The sequence below is a fragment of the Dreissena polymorpha genome, chromosome 2 (assembly GCF_020536995.1).
Source record: "Dreissena polymorpha isolate Duluth1 chromosome 2, UMN_Dpol_1.0, whole genome shotgun sequence".
Taxonomy (NCBI): domain Eukaryota; kingdom Metazoa; phylum Mollusca; class Bivalvia; order Myida; family Dreissenidae; genus Dreissena; species Dreissena polymorpha.
In genome coordinates, this window is record NC_068356.1 from 96509433 (window position 1) to 96525412 (window position 15980).

The window sequence follows — 15980 nt, forward strand, 5'->3', positions numbered from 1 at the left end:
AGATATACAGCTTTATCTCATTGTTAATATTGCAATATGTTCATTTGATTAAATATGTGCATGGAATACAATTTAATAGCACGCGCCCAGTTGTAAACTTCAAATACTAGCAGTTAAAGCAAAGCCGATTGGCGCGGCCATTTTGAATATGCTACTATGATCATGTGACTAAAAGTCCCTTCCGATGGAAAGAAGTCCGTGAGCCCACGACAGAGGTGAATGTAATAAACCGCAGTATAAGAGAAGGATTTTTTAAAGAATTTAATAGCATTTTTCTGTATTTCATCGGTGTATGAACTGTCGGGAAAATTACGCCTAATTTGCATAAACGCCGAAGGCGTTTATGCATAAATTAGGTGTATTATTCCCGACAGTTCATACACCGATGAAATGCAGAAAAATGCTATTCAATTCTTATAATTACACCACAAATTCATCTTAAAGCTGAAATTCTATCGTGATAAGGGTCATAAAAGTCCTTTTTAATCTAGCGTATGAATCTATTTTCAGTTTTGGTTTCATCTCCGTCAAATGGATACATCGTTAAAGTTCGCGCAAAAAATATGACGTCATTTCGCTATTGGCCAATAAAAAAAACAACGCCATTAAGTTGAGCGCAAAATATGACGTTAATTTGGCAACTCGTTTATGACCAGAAAGTAGCGCCATGAATATTCATGTTTAAATTTGCATACGAAGTGGGTTCACCGGAAAATAAATGAAAAGCCGGTCACGTGAACAAATTATCCACTCAGAATACAGCATTCATATGAAAGTGACAGAAGTTGTAATTATTGACGTATGACAGTATAATAGCAGATCATTCGAGATAATGCGGCTTTGATTGTATAAGAGTGTAATTGGACATTTCATAATGAGCCCCGAAAGCAAAACTAATTCGAAATCATGGAGAATTTACACATTATAAATGCAATTCTTAATGGCAATACGTAAGTTTTCGATCCTTATTGTCTTTCTGAGTTGTATTAAAACAACGATACTGGATCCAGTGTGGCTGGAATGTTTTTCATGTAAATTTTGCATAATTTCGCGACCTGTCAAATTGTGTTCCTGCATCATGTAATGTCTTGAAAGCATCTTTCGTCATATACTAAGTTTAAATGCTATACTGTGATGCAAGGAACCTCAGTGCCCAGTGAGAGAATCTTCTCCACAGCAGGAGACCTCGTCAGTGCTCATACTAGTCATAGGGCTTGCCTGGACCCGGACAATGTTGATATGTTATTTTTTGTAAAAACAAACTTTAAACTGTATGAACAGTGAAAAGTGTATGTTAACGAGCAAACTATTAAGTGAATAAGTGTTAATGTTCGTTTTATTTTGCATTGCTACAATGTTAAACGAGAACTTTGTAATGTTTTTTGTTACTTAGTGTTTAATGTTTTTATAATCAAATTATACTTATAAAACATGGATTTCTTTAATTTAGACAGAAAATTCTCATTTATTCTTATCTGAGGAATCCGGGTCCAAAAAAACTGTAAGAAACCATATTTGGAATCGGATTTGGATCGGAAATTTTTTTTGGGATTCGTTGCAGCCCTATTAATAAGTTATTTATTTGATATAGTATATATCAATAATAACAATTGGTGCATGACAAGACACAGATAATCAAGTTAAGCTTATTTGACAAGTGTTATTTCTTACTTTAAAACGATATAAACTTTCTTTGAATAATGATATATATGAGTCGCAAAATGGGGCTTTAATTATATGATTTTTGGGGAAAAAATCGTAAAAATGTTTTTTTCTGAGCATATATATCAAATATGGCCTCAAAGTTATATGATATTTTATCAACAATTTAAACATAATATGGAGTTAATTTATCAGTTGTACAAAAATATTAGTAATATTGAGGATTAGAAATGCATGATTTTAAGAACGAACTTAACGTCCAAGTAACGAATAACATTTAGACATTATAAACATGCTATTATTTAAAACACGTTTAAAATATCAGATGAAAAGACTAATAATAACAAACAGGATGAAAATATCATGTTTAATGTATGCCTTAGCATAAAATGCATAAAATATTGCTACATGTGGCAATGTGACTCATGTATAATAAGATCGTTGCAACAGTATTTATAAAAATTTATATTGTTATACATTATTTACGTGTAGATCTACCGAATGATAATTTAAATACCGTTTCCACAAAGCAGTAGAATATTTCGTAAACCTAAGTTTACCTTAATAACACTATATTAAGTATATTGTATATATATAAAGTATGTCTTTTGAACGGCTTTTAACATATGCGAACAGATTTCATTGCGAAGTGTTATGAGATAAAAATGATCAATGGAATGGCAAAAACAATTCAAGCAAATTGCGCTATTTTATCAATACAATATCAGACAACATGGGTCAAGCTTTCTTCAAATAAATGCAAAGGAAGTACTATCTTTAATATCACGGGAATGCCCTCCATAGCATGTTTTATTGTAAACAAACACAGCAGGCAATTTAATAAGAACTTACATCTTAATTACTTACTGGTTGAGGCATGCATTCTTACATTTAGGACTCAGTTATACGAGAAATTAAACACATTTTAAAACCAGTAACAGCTTTTTTTTAAAGCTGTTGTAAAGAAACATATTCAACAGAGACCTAAACTCAAGATATGATGTTAAAAACATTTTAATCGGCAAGTCGTTTGATAGAGATTGTTGCATATGTAAACTTTGTTATAATTGTTTGTTAACATCTTTGAGAAAGAAAGTAGTTGTTAACGATTTATTATGTTAAACATTCATTATTTCGACATTGTATGCAACACTGCCACACATTATTCTTAAAATAAAATAGTTCTGTTTATAATAAATAATGTGCAGGCCTTCTCTGCTAACAGTAATTTTACGATTTAACATTTTATTATATACCTGTTTAACGCTTTTAACAAAATACAGGTTGTATCAATCGTTGAAATAAAAAATCCCGTATTACGCTACTCGCTGATTCCAATTCCGTATTACCATACTAGCCGGATTACTTCGACCCATTTAATGACGTCACATTACGCGCACTGTAAATATAAATATTTGATATTACAAAATATATTACGTAGTACATCGTGTGATGTCATTTCTGTGACGAAACACAATAGTTTCATCTAAACTCTCTGGAATTTAAGGACATGTCGGACGTGGTGTTTTTTAACAGTAAACTATTTGTTAAAAACGTATTTTGGAGTGTGTGTTTATCATGCATAAATGCATATTTCGATAGGAATACAATAAAATAGTGTGGTTTAAACTAAGTTTCGATAAAGACAGGTAAGATACAAGTGCAAGTGCGTATCGTTTTAACGTTTTTGTTATAAACATCGGATTAAAGTTGTTAACTTAATTGTTATAAAAATTCGATTAACGATGGCATTAAGGTAAGCCAGTCAAAAACTTGTGTTTTCCCGGTTCGAATGTTTACACGTTAATTTACATAAGCTGTATTCAAACGCGTCTTAAATAAACTATGGCGTACCTTTTTAGTCATTGTTTTGCCAGTTTTGTTAAAATAAAAAAAACATTCGTTAAATGTTTTCGTTAGTTGTTGTATATAATAAAAGGAATAGTATGCTAGTCAATTATTCCAAGAGTTTGTATCACTCTCGTGGCTTGTGCTATTTAGCATCACACTCGAGGCTCCGCCTCTCGTGTAATACGTCATCACACAAGCCACTCGAGTGATACAATTTCTTGGAACAATTGACTAGCGTAATATTCCGCATGTATTCATTGCCTCCTATAATGCTAGGAATAAAACAATTAACACGTTCTATTTCCAGGAATGTACTAACGTTTCCATTAAATCGTTTGGCGAATAGAAGTATCGGCCGTGTTGCCTCTGATAAGAATACAAAAACAGCTGATTAATTCAAGATGTTTTCATTGCCAGTAATGCTAAATAATTTTGTATTGGCATTTATCTCAGCGGAACAAACAGACGACCACAAGTAATTCCCAAATATTGTATATGATTCGTTGCAGGTGGAAATAAATTCTTAACCCATCTTGTTTTTGTCAGATTGTGATATGCGCGGCATTTTGTCGGTATTTATTTGACCACCAGAATCATTTCTATTTATCAATGGCATACCATGCATAACAACGGCCTTTGTATCTTCCATAAAATCAAATTACGATGATGAATAAGAACACGCTTTCATGGCAAATAAGATGAACAGTTCCAATAGTCTCGGTTTAATAGTAGTTTTCCAATTGCAAACAATTCTCAAATATAACAAGCAGCACCATTAAATTACTACTGAGCTCAAGAGATACAATGTTTTTTCGCGTAATATTCTTAGACGTACCTACAACTACCTCATGTTGGTTTACTTTATATCAAATACATGACATTTTTTAACCATGGTACCTGATATTATGAAAATAATGTGATTGTATACAGGTTAAACTTAACATTTTTATCTGAATGAAACATAGATTGATGCAATAGTTATATATAAATTAATGTATATATATATATATATATATATATATATATATATATATATATATATATATATATATATATATATATATTTGCAAAATGTAAATTGAATAAAAAAGTAAATCTTTAGAGGTATAAACCTAATCTGTGCACACTCCTCGAGGTCAACATTCTTTCGGTCGACCTTGATTTGCTTATAAGAAGCCATACGACACAGGTCATCTACCGTGTCTCCACCACAGCAGTTGACACAACAGTTTACATATGTCCTAGTTATGATAACCTCAGGGGTTAAGCGGTTTGACAGCTGGTCGGCGCGTTAGAGTGCGTTGTGGACTTCTGCTGGGTAAGATGTCGAGCAGTTTGTAAATTGATAAAGAAAATATCTAGAGAAAAATGGAAGACCTTTAATAATAAATTTTTATAAAAGCTGGTTTTAAAATGGAAATTTTGATTTGCTTATTTTTTACAACAGGCAAAAACATTAACAGCGATAATCTGTAGCCGCGTTTAAAAATTATTATCGCTGTAACATGTACAAATGTAACCACGATAATTAGTGAATAACCGAAATAACGTAACAGCGATAACAATTAAAGAATGTTGTCACGTAAATATTTAGCTGTATTGCGCATGTGCCTATGACCCACACGGTATGGCATAGATCAGGCGGTTTGAGGCGCTGGCTGCTAAGATCCTCATGAGCGAATCTCCAACACTAGTAGCATCAAATCGTCCATCCATCCTGGGGACTTTTTAACACACAAAATGTCGCAGTTTCATGAACAGTTAGCCTTATGTTGCCCTACCGCGGATCATGTTTCATTCGCTGGCTTCCGATGATCTTCTATTGTGCAGTGAAACTTACATGTCAACTCGTTGGTAAAATATGCTCGCTTATAATTTGTTCAGATCTCATATATATTTAGAATACCTCCACCAGAGTACCTTTAAAATGTTAAATTTTTAAATAATCAAACGTACTTGAAAAAGAGTATACATGTTTGAAAGCATTTCGTTTGAAGACCCAGAAAGTTCTATAAAGATGTAATTGTACCACATTGCTCTTTGGAATTTGCTTTACCTATATATTAAATTAATTCGTCACGCTAACTTAATTGTCAAATCATTAAGATGTTATTTAGACAACCTATGCGTTCGCTATTTACTCGACTATATAACTTCAATCATGTTATTATTCAACATGATATGCAATTATGTTGAACTGTTTTGACGATTATCAAATTTTCAATGAGTCTCAATTATATTAATTTGGTCTTACATATGAAATAAATTATTATCTAGTCCGCCAAACATTCTATATATTTCATATTTACCAAACTCTATTAAACAAGTTTATGCCACTTAGTTTATTTACTATACTATCGCATACGATCGAAAGTATTTTGTAACAATTTGGTCCTTCGAATGAAATCGGCCTGTCCCATTGTAGAATTTTTCTTATACTGAAGGGGAGCTCACTTGATTAATTTAGATACCATACGATCAATACAATATAATGTTTACTCAAGATCCCTATACGGTCTATTAGAAAAAAATAAAGAGAAGAGAAGTTTGTGTCATCAGTTTGTCGATAAACATTACTTATCTAGTTTAACTTAAAAGACAGTATGGAAATTACATTAGAAAAAAAGTTTGTGTTATGCTAAGTGAGTTATTGAGGTTTTTTGAATAAAGAACAAGATAAATGAAATTAGTGAGGAGTTTGTATCACGTAATTAAATCAAGCAAGGTAATGCCTGTTCCTGGCTACATTGATTTTTGTGACGTCATCGCTTTTATAATGCTTCATACCACCTACTTTAACTTTTTAAATCTACATGCATAGGTCATTGAGTTTAAAACGTTCAATTTTAATTATATTTTCTCTCTAACAGGCGTTTCTTGTTTGATTAATTTTTTGCAGTCACACAAACAACCAAGCTATGCAATATGGATCTTTTACACCCATTATTGCTGCTTCTTCCTGTATGTGCGCGATGATGATCTGAAATATTAACTTCATGACGCTATATTCTAAATTCTTATTCTATAAAGAAGGAATGTAGTTGATACTTGTTCGTAGTTTTATTTCATCGTTCCTCAAAAAGTTGTAACTCTGTTGCTCTGGTATTTTCCCTAAAATTGAGTAATTAAATGCGTTTTAATTCCCTTTTATTATTGTTTAATTTGAGCTACAATGCTATGAGGTTAAATTTTATTTACAAGTAAATGTATCATGAATATTGCTGGGCCAAGTGTGAGGTTAAGAGCTCTATAACCGGTTTAAATCCCCAATGCTTTGCATTGACCGTTCCAAGGCGGTGACCCCAGCTTTATTCTTATATGTGTTTATGTTGTTTTGTTTTGTGCTGTTTTGTGCTGTTTTGTACTGTTTGGGTAATCGGTCACTTGCCTTAAATAAAGGACCAACTAAGTGTTTATAATAAGAATTATACACTGCTACAGCAGCTGGAGTTTCACTTCTTTATATTGATATAATCACATTGTGCCCGAATAAGAGTTCACAACCAATATAAATTAAAATATGACATATATAGAAAATACTCTGTTAGTGTGATTGTGTACTTGAATCTATCAGACATGTTGAAGAAAAATTAACATTAAAGGGCTTGCCGAGCTGTGCAAGCCTTTCTGAGACGTGTCAGGTAAAATCAAATTCACACTGACAATAACATAGTATTCATACTAAAATATTTTTTAGTTACGTTTGTTCCTCATATAATCAGAATGGTAGTCTTTTAATTTCTAACAACAAAATCAAAAGCATCTTAAATTAACTTAATCTAAACGTGCGTTGTAATATTACAATTGTTTGTTATCTTTCGCTATCATGCTACTCGAAATAGTCCTTACGAATTTCACACAAAAGCAGAGTAACGAGACAAAATATAGCTTTGTACCTCGATTCACTTTTCATCAGCATTCGAAATGGTGACTAATCAAGTAGAACACAGACGGTTTTGTTCAAACTTTAAGTCCTGTTTCACCACTGCAAGAACAAAAATTTGGCTTCCATTGAAAATATGAAGCCTACTACGTTCAGAATGATTCAGCATTTATCACCGCCGATATTCTTAATTGTATTCTATAAATAATTATTCTGTTTTAATATTTGTTAACTGGAATAAACAAAACAAACATACACTGGTTCTCGTTCTACTCATCAAAATTCTGCACACAATATAACATATGCATTTCTTCATCGCCATCCACCTTTTTCATTTTAAAGCACTTGTTGTAAGCAGGCAATTCTTTGTGGATAGACATTCCTGATCGACTGACATAGGACCGACTAGTTCATGAAAGTAATTATCCTTTAAATACAACATCAATTTCCCAATGAAATGTTAAAGAAAAATTCACATATTTTTTTCTTAAATTTAATCTTTTTTTAATTTCTTCGACAGCATTCGACATTTTATAGAAATAAAAAATGAAGGCTCACCGGTTTCATTGAGTACTATATCCGAACATTGCTATTCACATTGTATCATAATATAATAATATATTAAAATAATTTAACTTTTATAATATTACACCTCTTGATATCCAACGAATTGAACCTTTGATTTGAAGTCTACTGGTGATAATTCACATGCTTGATTATAGGTCCTAAAAAATCTTAAAGCGCTTTTTTGGATAATCGTGCTAAGAAAATTTCCTTTTAAACAGAAAAAAAGTTTGCGGGCGTACAAGAACTGGACCCAAAATATAGTTTAAGCATATGCTGCAATGGCATTGCGTTTGTCATTATTGCTTAATAGGCAGTGTAAGATCGTTCATTTTGTTTTACAGTTTTCGTGTTTTATGAATGTCGAGGTTGTTCTCTCTCCGTAAAGTAAGTTGGTGTATACATAATCTGATTGCAGTGACCGGACGTAACTGTTCTAACAGTACCAACACAAGCATCATTGTAGCACTAAACATATGATCGTGTGAAAGACATAATTGTGTAATTACTCAAATATTTACCGTACATGAACAAGCGTATTATTATTACATTTTAGCATTAAACACGTGTCCCGAACGCAACAAGTTGATATATCGTAGAGTTAATTTGGAAAAGGAAATTGGTCATTTACAATAATAGAGCATCTGTCGGTGAAGTATCATTAAACATCATTTAAACGAAAGACCAACAACACATATTGAGGGGTAAGGGGAGCTTTATTAATAATTCTAACTATAGCTCCAAACTAAAAGCGCGCGTAATAACAAATCATAGTAATCAAAGAAGATGCGCGCTAAAGGTAATGAAATAATGATATTAGATATATTCGTGTTACAAAAATTGATAATAACGCATGTTCAAGCATTGTAACAAATTCAAAGATATGCATGCATACAAAACAAACAAGATAATGTTATTCCCAAAACCCCACGGTAGGGGTAGTTAGTAGGGGTATATTCGTTGAACATTAAGATTCCTGAATTAATTTTTGCATGGATTGGATAATGTTGTACCTAGCACAAACGTCATTTGATAAGTAGTTCTGATAACAATTTGAACGCTAATCGCCCAGTAGCTTGATTGCAATCGGGGGAAATCCGCATAACAGAAAGTAGCACCACCGCGCCTGAATGAATGTGATGCAATCTCACTAGGATCCACACCACCTGCCTGCAAACACTGTCTGATCCGGCTAATAAACAGATTACTGGTTAGAACTTGAGCATGTCCATTCTTCAAATAAACAAAGGCTGGGCCATCATTGTTTGCTGGCGCGGAAAGTTTTGCGGCATGGAATATAGCCTGCACCGGACACAAGCGATGCTGCTTAAGGCGCGGGAGCGGGATATCAAAAGTCGTTGACTGGTACTGATTTGTCTTGCCCCATCTTATGTGCACCATAATGAATAGTAGTTCCGGTGTTATAGGTTGTTTGCGCAATATGTCGGCGTATACCCTCCATTGTGAACTTAAGTTTGAAGTTGCCGGTTACCGGGTTAGGCAGGTTCCATTCCGCGTGAAGTAAGCGTACAATGTTCATGTATTGCTCAAACCAGTAATTAATGATCACGTGACTGATAAGACAACGCTTAGGCCCCAGAAAGGCGCGGCGGTTTTGTTAATCTTTCCTTTAAATACAATTAAGGGGTCTTAATTATACATAGCAAGGGAGAAATGGGAAATAGTGTCTTTTTATTAATGCATTGGGCTTAAGTGAAGACAGACCACTTTCGGAACCTCGCATGATTTCCTTCTGTGATATTGTCTCATGTAAACAAAAACGTAAACTGTAATTGCTTAAAAAGTTGCGCTAAAAGAAACCTGCAACGAATCAAGTACTTACGGATAACTAGAAACATTATATGATAATACTTTATGACATCCAATTTAATTATAAGTAGTTTTATTAAAAACAATTAAAGTAAAAATATCTTATAAATTATTTAACTGTGTATTAATTTTAAAAACATGATCTTCATTTTAGTACAATTAACGTTTATAATTATCGCATTTATTTTGTTTTTATTTCATATGAAACAAACGGGAAATCCAAATTTAAATTTAAAAGGTGCGTATCGGCTGTGTTTCTTTTATTTATGCAATTATAACAACGCACATGTGTTATAACTGACGGAAATACTTCTTAAAAATTAAAATTTGATTTTTGAAATGTTATTCCGTAATACGTCAATATTTTTTTAATAAGTGTTTTTATTCGTCATATTGGAGATAAAATCTACTTGTCTTTTTTAGTTTTGGTTAAAGAATATGACCTTTTATTAATAAAATAATATCATTAATTGATTTGACAATAACCAAGAACGCTTTACGTTTAATCGAAATAGTGTGTATTCAAGCTAATATCGTACGTGATGTTTATTTTGTAATCTCTAAATGTTTGGATTATGACAAATAAAGTTACTTTCTTATAAAATGTATACATTTTTTCAAGTAAATGTGTCAATTTTATTGCTTTTTATTTTTATGATTTAGGTAAGACCATATATATGTTTAATATCAATTAGTTAATCTAAATACTAATAATCAAAAAAGCGGTTAAGAGTAATATATGTTTAAAATAAGTGATTACAGCAAAGTTTATTCTCGTAACCATAAAATAAACATGAGCTAATGATATTTATGAAAACAAACAGTTTTGAAAGCCGAGCCCTTTTTTATTTGTATGAGTTTGCCATATCCTTTTGTTATATCAGAGATGTAATAAAAGTCTCAATGCTCATCATTGCTTGAAAGTATTTGATTTCTCTTTTAGAAGTAAACCACACAAAAGATAGAAGAAAATTAAAATAGTATGAATTCGTGACATTAAAGAAATCTTTGAGCAGGTTGCTACATCGAGACGAATTGATGTTTGTCTTGGAACGCCTCCCCCTCTCTTGATATTTCTTGAGCATTGTAAACACTCCTATGACTGTTCGACTTAGAACCACACGAAAGAGAACATGCACTTAAACGCTCTGGGCAGCTGTAAACCCGCTCACTCTCAGTGGTCATTTAACGGAAAAAGTATGTAAACTGTAGACGATCTGGCACACCCAGTGGTAAAGATGCGGTTTATGGCCGGTGCTTTGTGGCTTCCTATTGGCGGATCACGCTGCATGACGCCGAGGTCATCGTCTTGTTGTTTATGAAGAGTTATTTGAGTCGACCGAAAGGATATTGTCAACAAGGATTGGACATAACTGTTTTGTACTGATCCCTCAATTAGAATTGATTTGTGAGACAACGGAAAACATGTTTACATTAGTAAAACATTTATATCGATGATTTGACAGCACTAAACGTTCATTGACATTAGAACTTGAATGCTTTTTTACTGCTGTTTGTTTCCATCAACCAAATAAAACAACAACAAATGCACGAATCTCAGTTGCAAACGGCTTTCATATGGTCTCAGTTTTAAGCACATTTCAGCACCTTAAACTAGGAACTGTGCGTCCCAGCATCAGCTGCGACACAGTGCATTCTTTGATATTCTCTACAAGAAGCGTTTCATACGCCAAATGACTCCCGTGCTTTAATAATATTGTTTATATTTTGTAACTTATTAGTTTATATTGATTAAAATATCACCACTGGTATATTACATTACTTGAACAAAGTTGTTAAGTTTTCATATTTTCAGTATAGAACTTTATTCGGTAATTAATTGTATTGGGTACAGGTACCAGGTCTCTACCATTTAACTATAAATAACGTGATTAGATTGATCATCATCGTCTCGTGGTAAACCCAGGAATGCAAATTGTGCATGCGTAGTGAATTGTATATATTTTATATATGAAATGATCAATCTACTTGCGTTATTTATAGTGTGTATTTCGTTATTTCCCCTATTTTCGCGATGTACTTTCGATTTCACAATTCGAAATTTTGTTACCGAATATACTGAAAATATGAACTTTGTTCAAGTAATGTAATATACCAGTCGTGATATTTTAATCAATATAAACTAATAATTGTACAAAAAATATTATATTTTAGAACTTTTCTTTTTTCGTCAATCGCGGTTGGCTGTCCCTTTTAACGCCAGATGATGGTATCAGCGACGTTTATTTCGGTATTAAGTTGAAATCCTAACCCCTTTCATTCATAGACATCATACCAACAACTTTAGTGCCGCCCATACAAGTAAAGATATATTTATACAATGTCTATTGGCATATACGGATTGTTTAATATATCGATTTAAAAGCAGTGTAATGATGGAAATTAATGCTAAAATTAAAAAAAAACATTACCATTCGACAAAACATTTAGACTTTTAGAGTGTATAAGATTTTAAAGATGTTTGCGAGTCATATGAACAGACGAACATATTGATATTGTTCCTGCTTTATTTTGTTTTATCCGATACATCATTCATTATGTATATAACATGTCTCATAAGTATTTTGTCTAAATGTACGTGTCCTTTACATTATACGCATATCGTTCATTGACTTGTGTATGCAATGATATTTAAAGCAAATTATTTCGTATACAACTAGATATTAACAAATGTCTAAGAACAAAACCGTATTACCAATTCTTATTTCTGCGTTCGCTTTTCTTCAAAAATTAACAAAAAAGTTATTTCGACTCAGAATTTAAAAAATCCAAAACATTGTGCTGAGCCCCAATATTCGGATTCAATTATTAACATCCATTTATGTATTCAAGAAATGTACTTCTTATTATCAAATGTTAATACTCATTATAAAAATTGAATGCAACACGTTCCAAGAATGAAAGACATTTAACAGGTTTTACTTACAAATGCTAACGAAAAGACTACCTCAAATCATTTATCAAATCAAGATAATATATCCTAACATGATAGATGGAAATCAATGGATTTTGTCTTCTCAATACCCTAAGCAAAAAGAGTGAAATGGCATGTTTTGATTTAAAGTTTTGTTGCGTCCCATGGACTAAACAGGAAATGATTGTGTTTGTCCCTAGCAATATAATTGCGTCATAAGACATGTTTACGGACTCAACTTTTATGATAAATCTAACTCTTGTTATGACCCAAAAAAAAACATATAGAGGCCTTATCTCTCTGCACGCACAATCAAAAACCACCACTGATAATGGCAAATCACCGGGTTTTATATTGCATGTATGCTAACGACTTAGTTTTTCCTGTCAAGGGACGCACGTCCATTTTGCGAAACTTGTAAAATGTACATCCGAAGCTCATTTTTACCTCTTTGTGCCCTCTGTGGTAAATTAAAGTGACATTTAGGCATTCTTAAAACGCATAATTTATAAAGGTTATACAGAACCCACAGCATAACATAATGCTACATAATTGTTTGTAAATGGGTTGTATCAATAACAAGCTATTACCTGCTAATTGGGCATATCCTGATAAGACATTCAAGCATGACGGGATATAGATTTAACTCTGATTACACCACAGCTCTGACTATCCGGGAACATACGCATATCAGCAAGCTTGATTAAATGTCAATAAAACACTCGTCAAGTGCATTAGCGTCATTTATTCGTGCAAAGACTAACGTTCTGTTCAAACGGAGCGAACACGTTTGCTTGCATCTAAAATGTCTGAGTACTTGAGAACTATGTACGCGGTTTTTGGCACAATATGGTTTTGTTTTGTGTTGATATTTTATATCGGGGTAAGTGTTATAGGCGGATGCTGGTTTGGCCACGAACATGAGTCTGGTTTCTGAGGCTCATCCACCCAGTTCTTCTAATGGGATCAATTTCCTTCTATCGAAACATCATAAACATATCCACATGCTCGTTTTAAAATTCAAACTTACGCGCCACTCATTTATATAGAGAACACGTGATTTCCAAAGGTAAGGATTGACTTATAGTGTGTATTATTATCATTTGCGTTACGCAGGATATGTATGATGTAAAATCGTCAGTTTCCTATGGAGTTCCGCTTGTATTTCATGTTTGCCTCATCGATTATATATTTTGAAAAGCGTACACATTTCCTTCCGTAATAATGTTATCATGTTAAAAAAATATATATTATACGTTAGCATTTGTCTGGTATTCTTGCACTTTGTGTCGTGTTTAGCTACTAGAAATTACTAATGTGTATAATCATACGTGTTTATCTCTAAATTATAATATTCAAAGTCCATGTAAAAAGACCATTTCAATCTGAAAGCCGTATGCAACCAGGACTTGTGCATGTGTTGTTGTTGTTTTAAATTTAATTGTTATGTTCTTCTATTGCAATAAATCATCTTTGAAAATCATTCAAATTTTATTTATATTGGCAAAGCAAATAACGATTTTTTCTGACATATCAGGTTAAATATTGTTTTCTCCCTTTTACTCGCAACTGCAAATCGTGCGGATTCAATCAAGTATTTCAATGTCCACACCCTGAAGACACAGATATTGTCGTTCGACCTGACGACTATGCTTAACAGACAATATGACGATTACCTCGGAATCATTTTGGATGATACGCCCTCGATGGTTAATACAAACCCGTTAGACATATTATTCCCTGAGTTTTGAAAATGGATATGAACTATTTGTAATCACGTTGCAACACAGTGTTGTTAAGTGTCTATCAGAAAAAAATCGATGCTCACTGAGTTTCGAGAAATCATGTCTTCATTCCAGACCGCCAAAAGTTTACATATTTTGTCGGCAATTAGACTGCGGGGTATGGTTTGTTTTCGGTTGCCAGACGTGTTTAAGCACATGTAAGTGTGCGTTCACTGCCGTGGGGAATATTAATGAACATTAATGGCGTGTTTACATTGATAAGACAATTTGAAAGAGGAAATACGCAATGAGCATTAATTTCTTATGTGGGTTTTACTTTCTCGATTTGTACTTTAAATGAAGTGTAAACATATTAAACCCAGCATTGGGAAACAAAATACTATGGTTATCAACCTCTTGATATTGTTAAATCATACATCTTGAATCGGGTTGGATATCATGGACTGTATTTGTTAATCAATGTTCTTCAGCTAGAACGTATTATTTACATATGAGTTTTGTGTAAACAGTTCCTTTTGCGTTGTGTGTGGTAATTACTCAATTAAATTAGTTGTGGTTTGATGCATTAATATTTTTCTTAATTGAAAAAAGTACCTTGGTAAAATTGAAAATGGTAAAAACGATAAATAAGCATAAAAACTACGGCCAAAAATATAGAGCATATTGAGCATTATATGCACATAATAGTACGAAGAACTCTTTTTTCGGAAGTATTATTGATTATACAGCAAAATGCTTATTATATAAATTTAAAAATAATGAATCTTGCAATAGGATGAAAGGTACCCGAGCATTGAAAACAAAAAATATTTAACACAACTGTAGAATATAAGCGCGAATCAAATGGTAACCTCTTTGAGAGAATAATGAACAAAATTGTCAGGTACTCCATGTATACCGGTAGTATAAATTATGCAAATTTGCTTTTCAGTTTGAATTAGTACAATCCGATAAACTTCTGTATGACAAGCAATTATTTTCAGAAGTTTCAATAATCATCAATGCGATGCACTGTTTAATTTCCCGACTTTTCTTAAAGGAATGGCCAAAGGCACGGCACTTATTCATTCAATGTTCTCAAAGTATGTGATTTGCTGCAGATACAAAGCATTCCTTAATCCGAATGATATTCTCCAGCTTGCTGCATCAACGGCAATGCTTCTGCTTTTAATTACCGATACTGATTCCATTCATTTATTTTTCGGCAAACGAAACATTTTTTAGAATTCTAGTCCTTTAAAGAGAGCGACATTTAAATGAACATTGCATAACACTTAACCACTAATTGTTATCAAGACTCTAATAAAACGAGCATTATAATATTTCAAAGTCGTAAACCTTTGGTTCATATTCACACTTAGATACTTATTTTGAAAAAATAAATAAATAAATAAATACATAAATAAATAAATAAATAAAAACGTGTATAAATAAGTGTTAAGTGTTAAGTATAAAATTTTTAGGCAGAACTTCGTATTTGACCTTTTATGACTTTTTATGACTTAGCTTT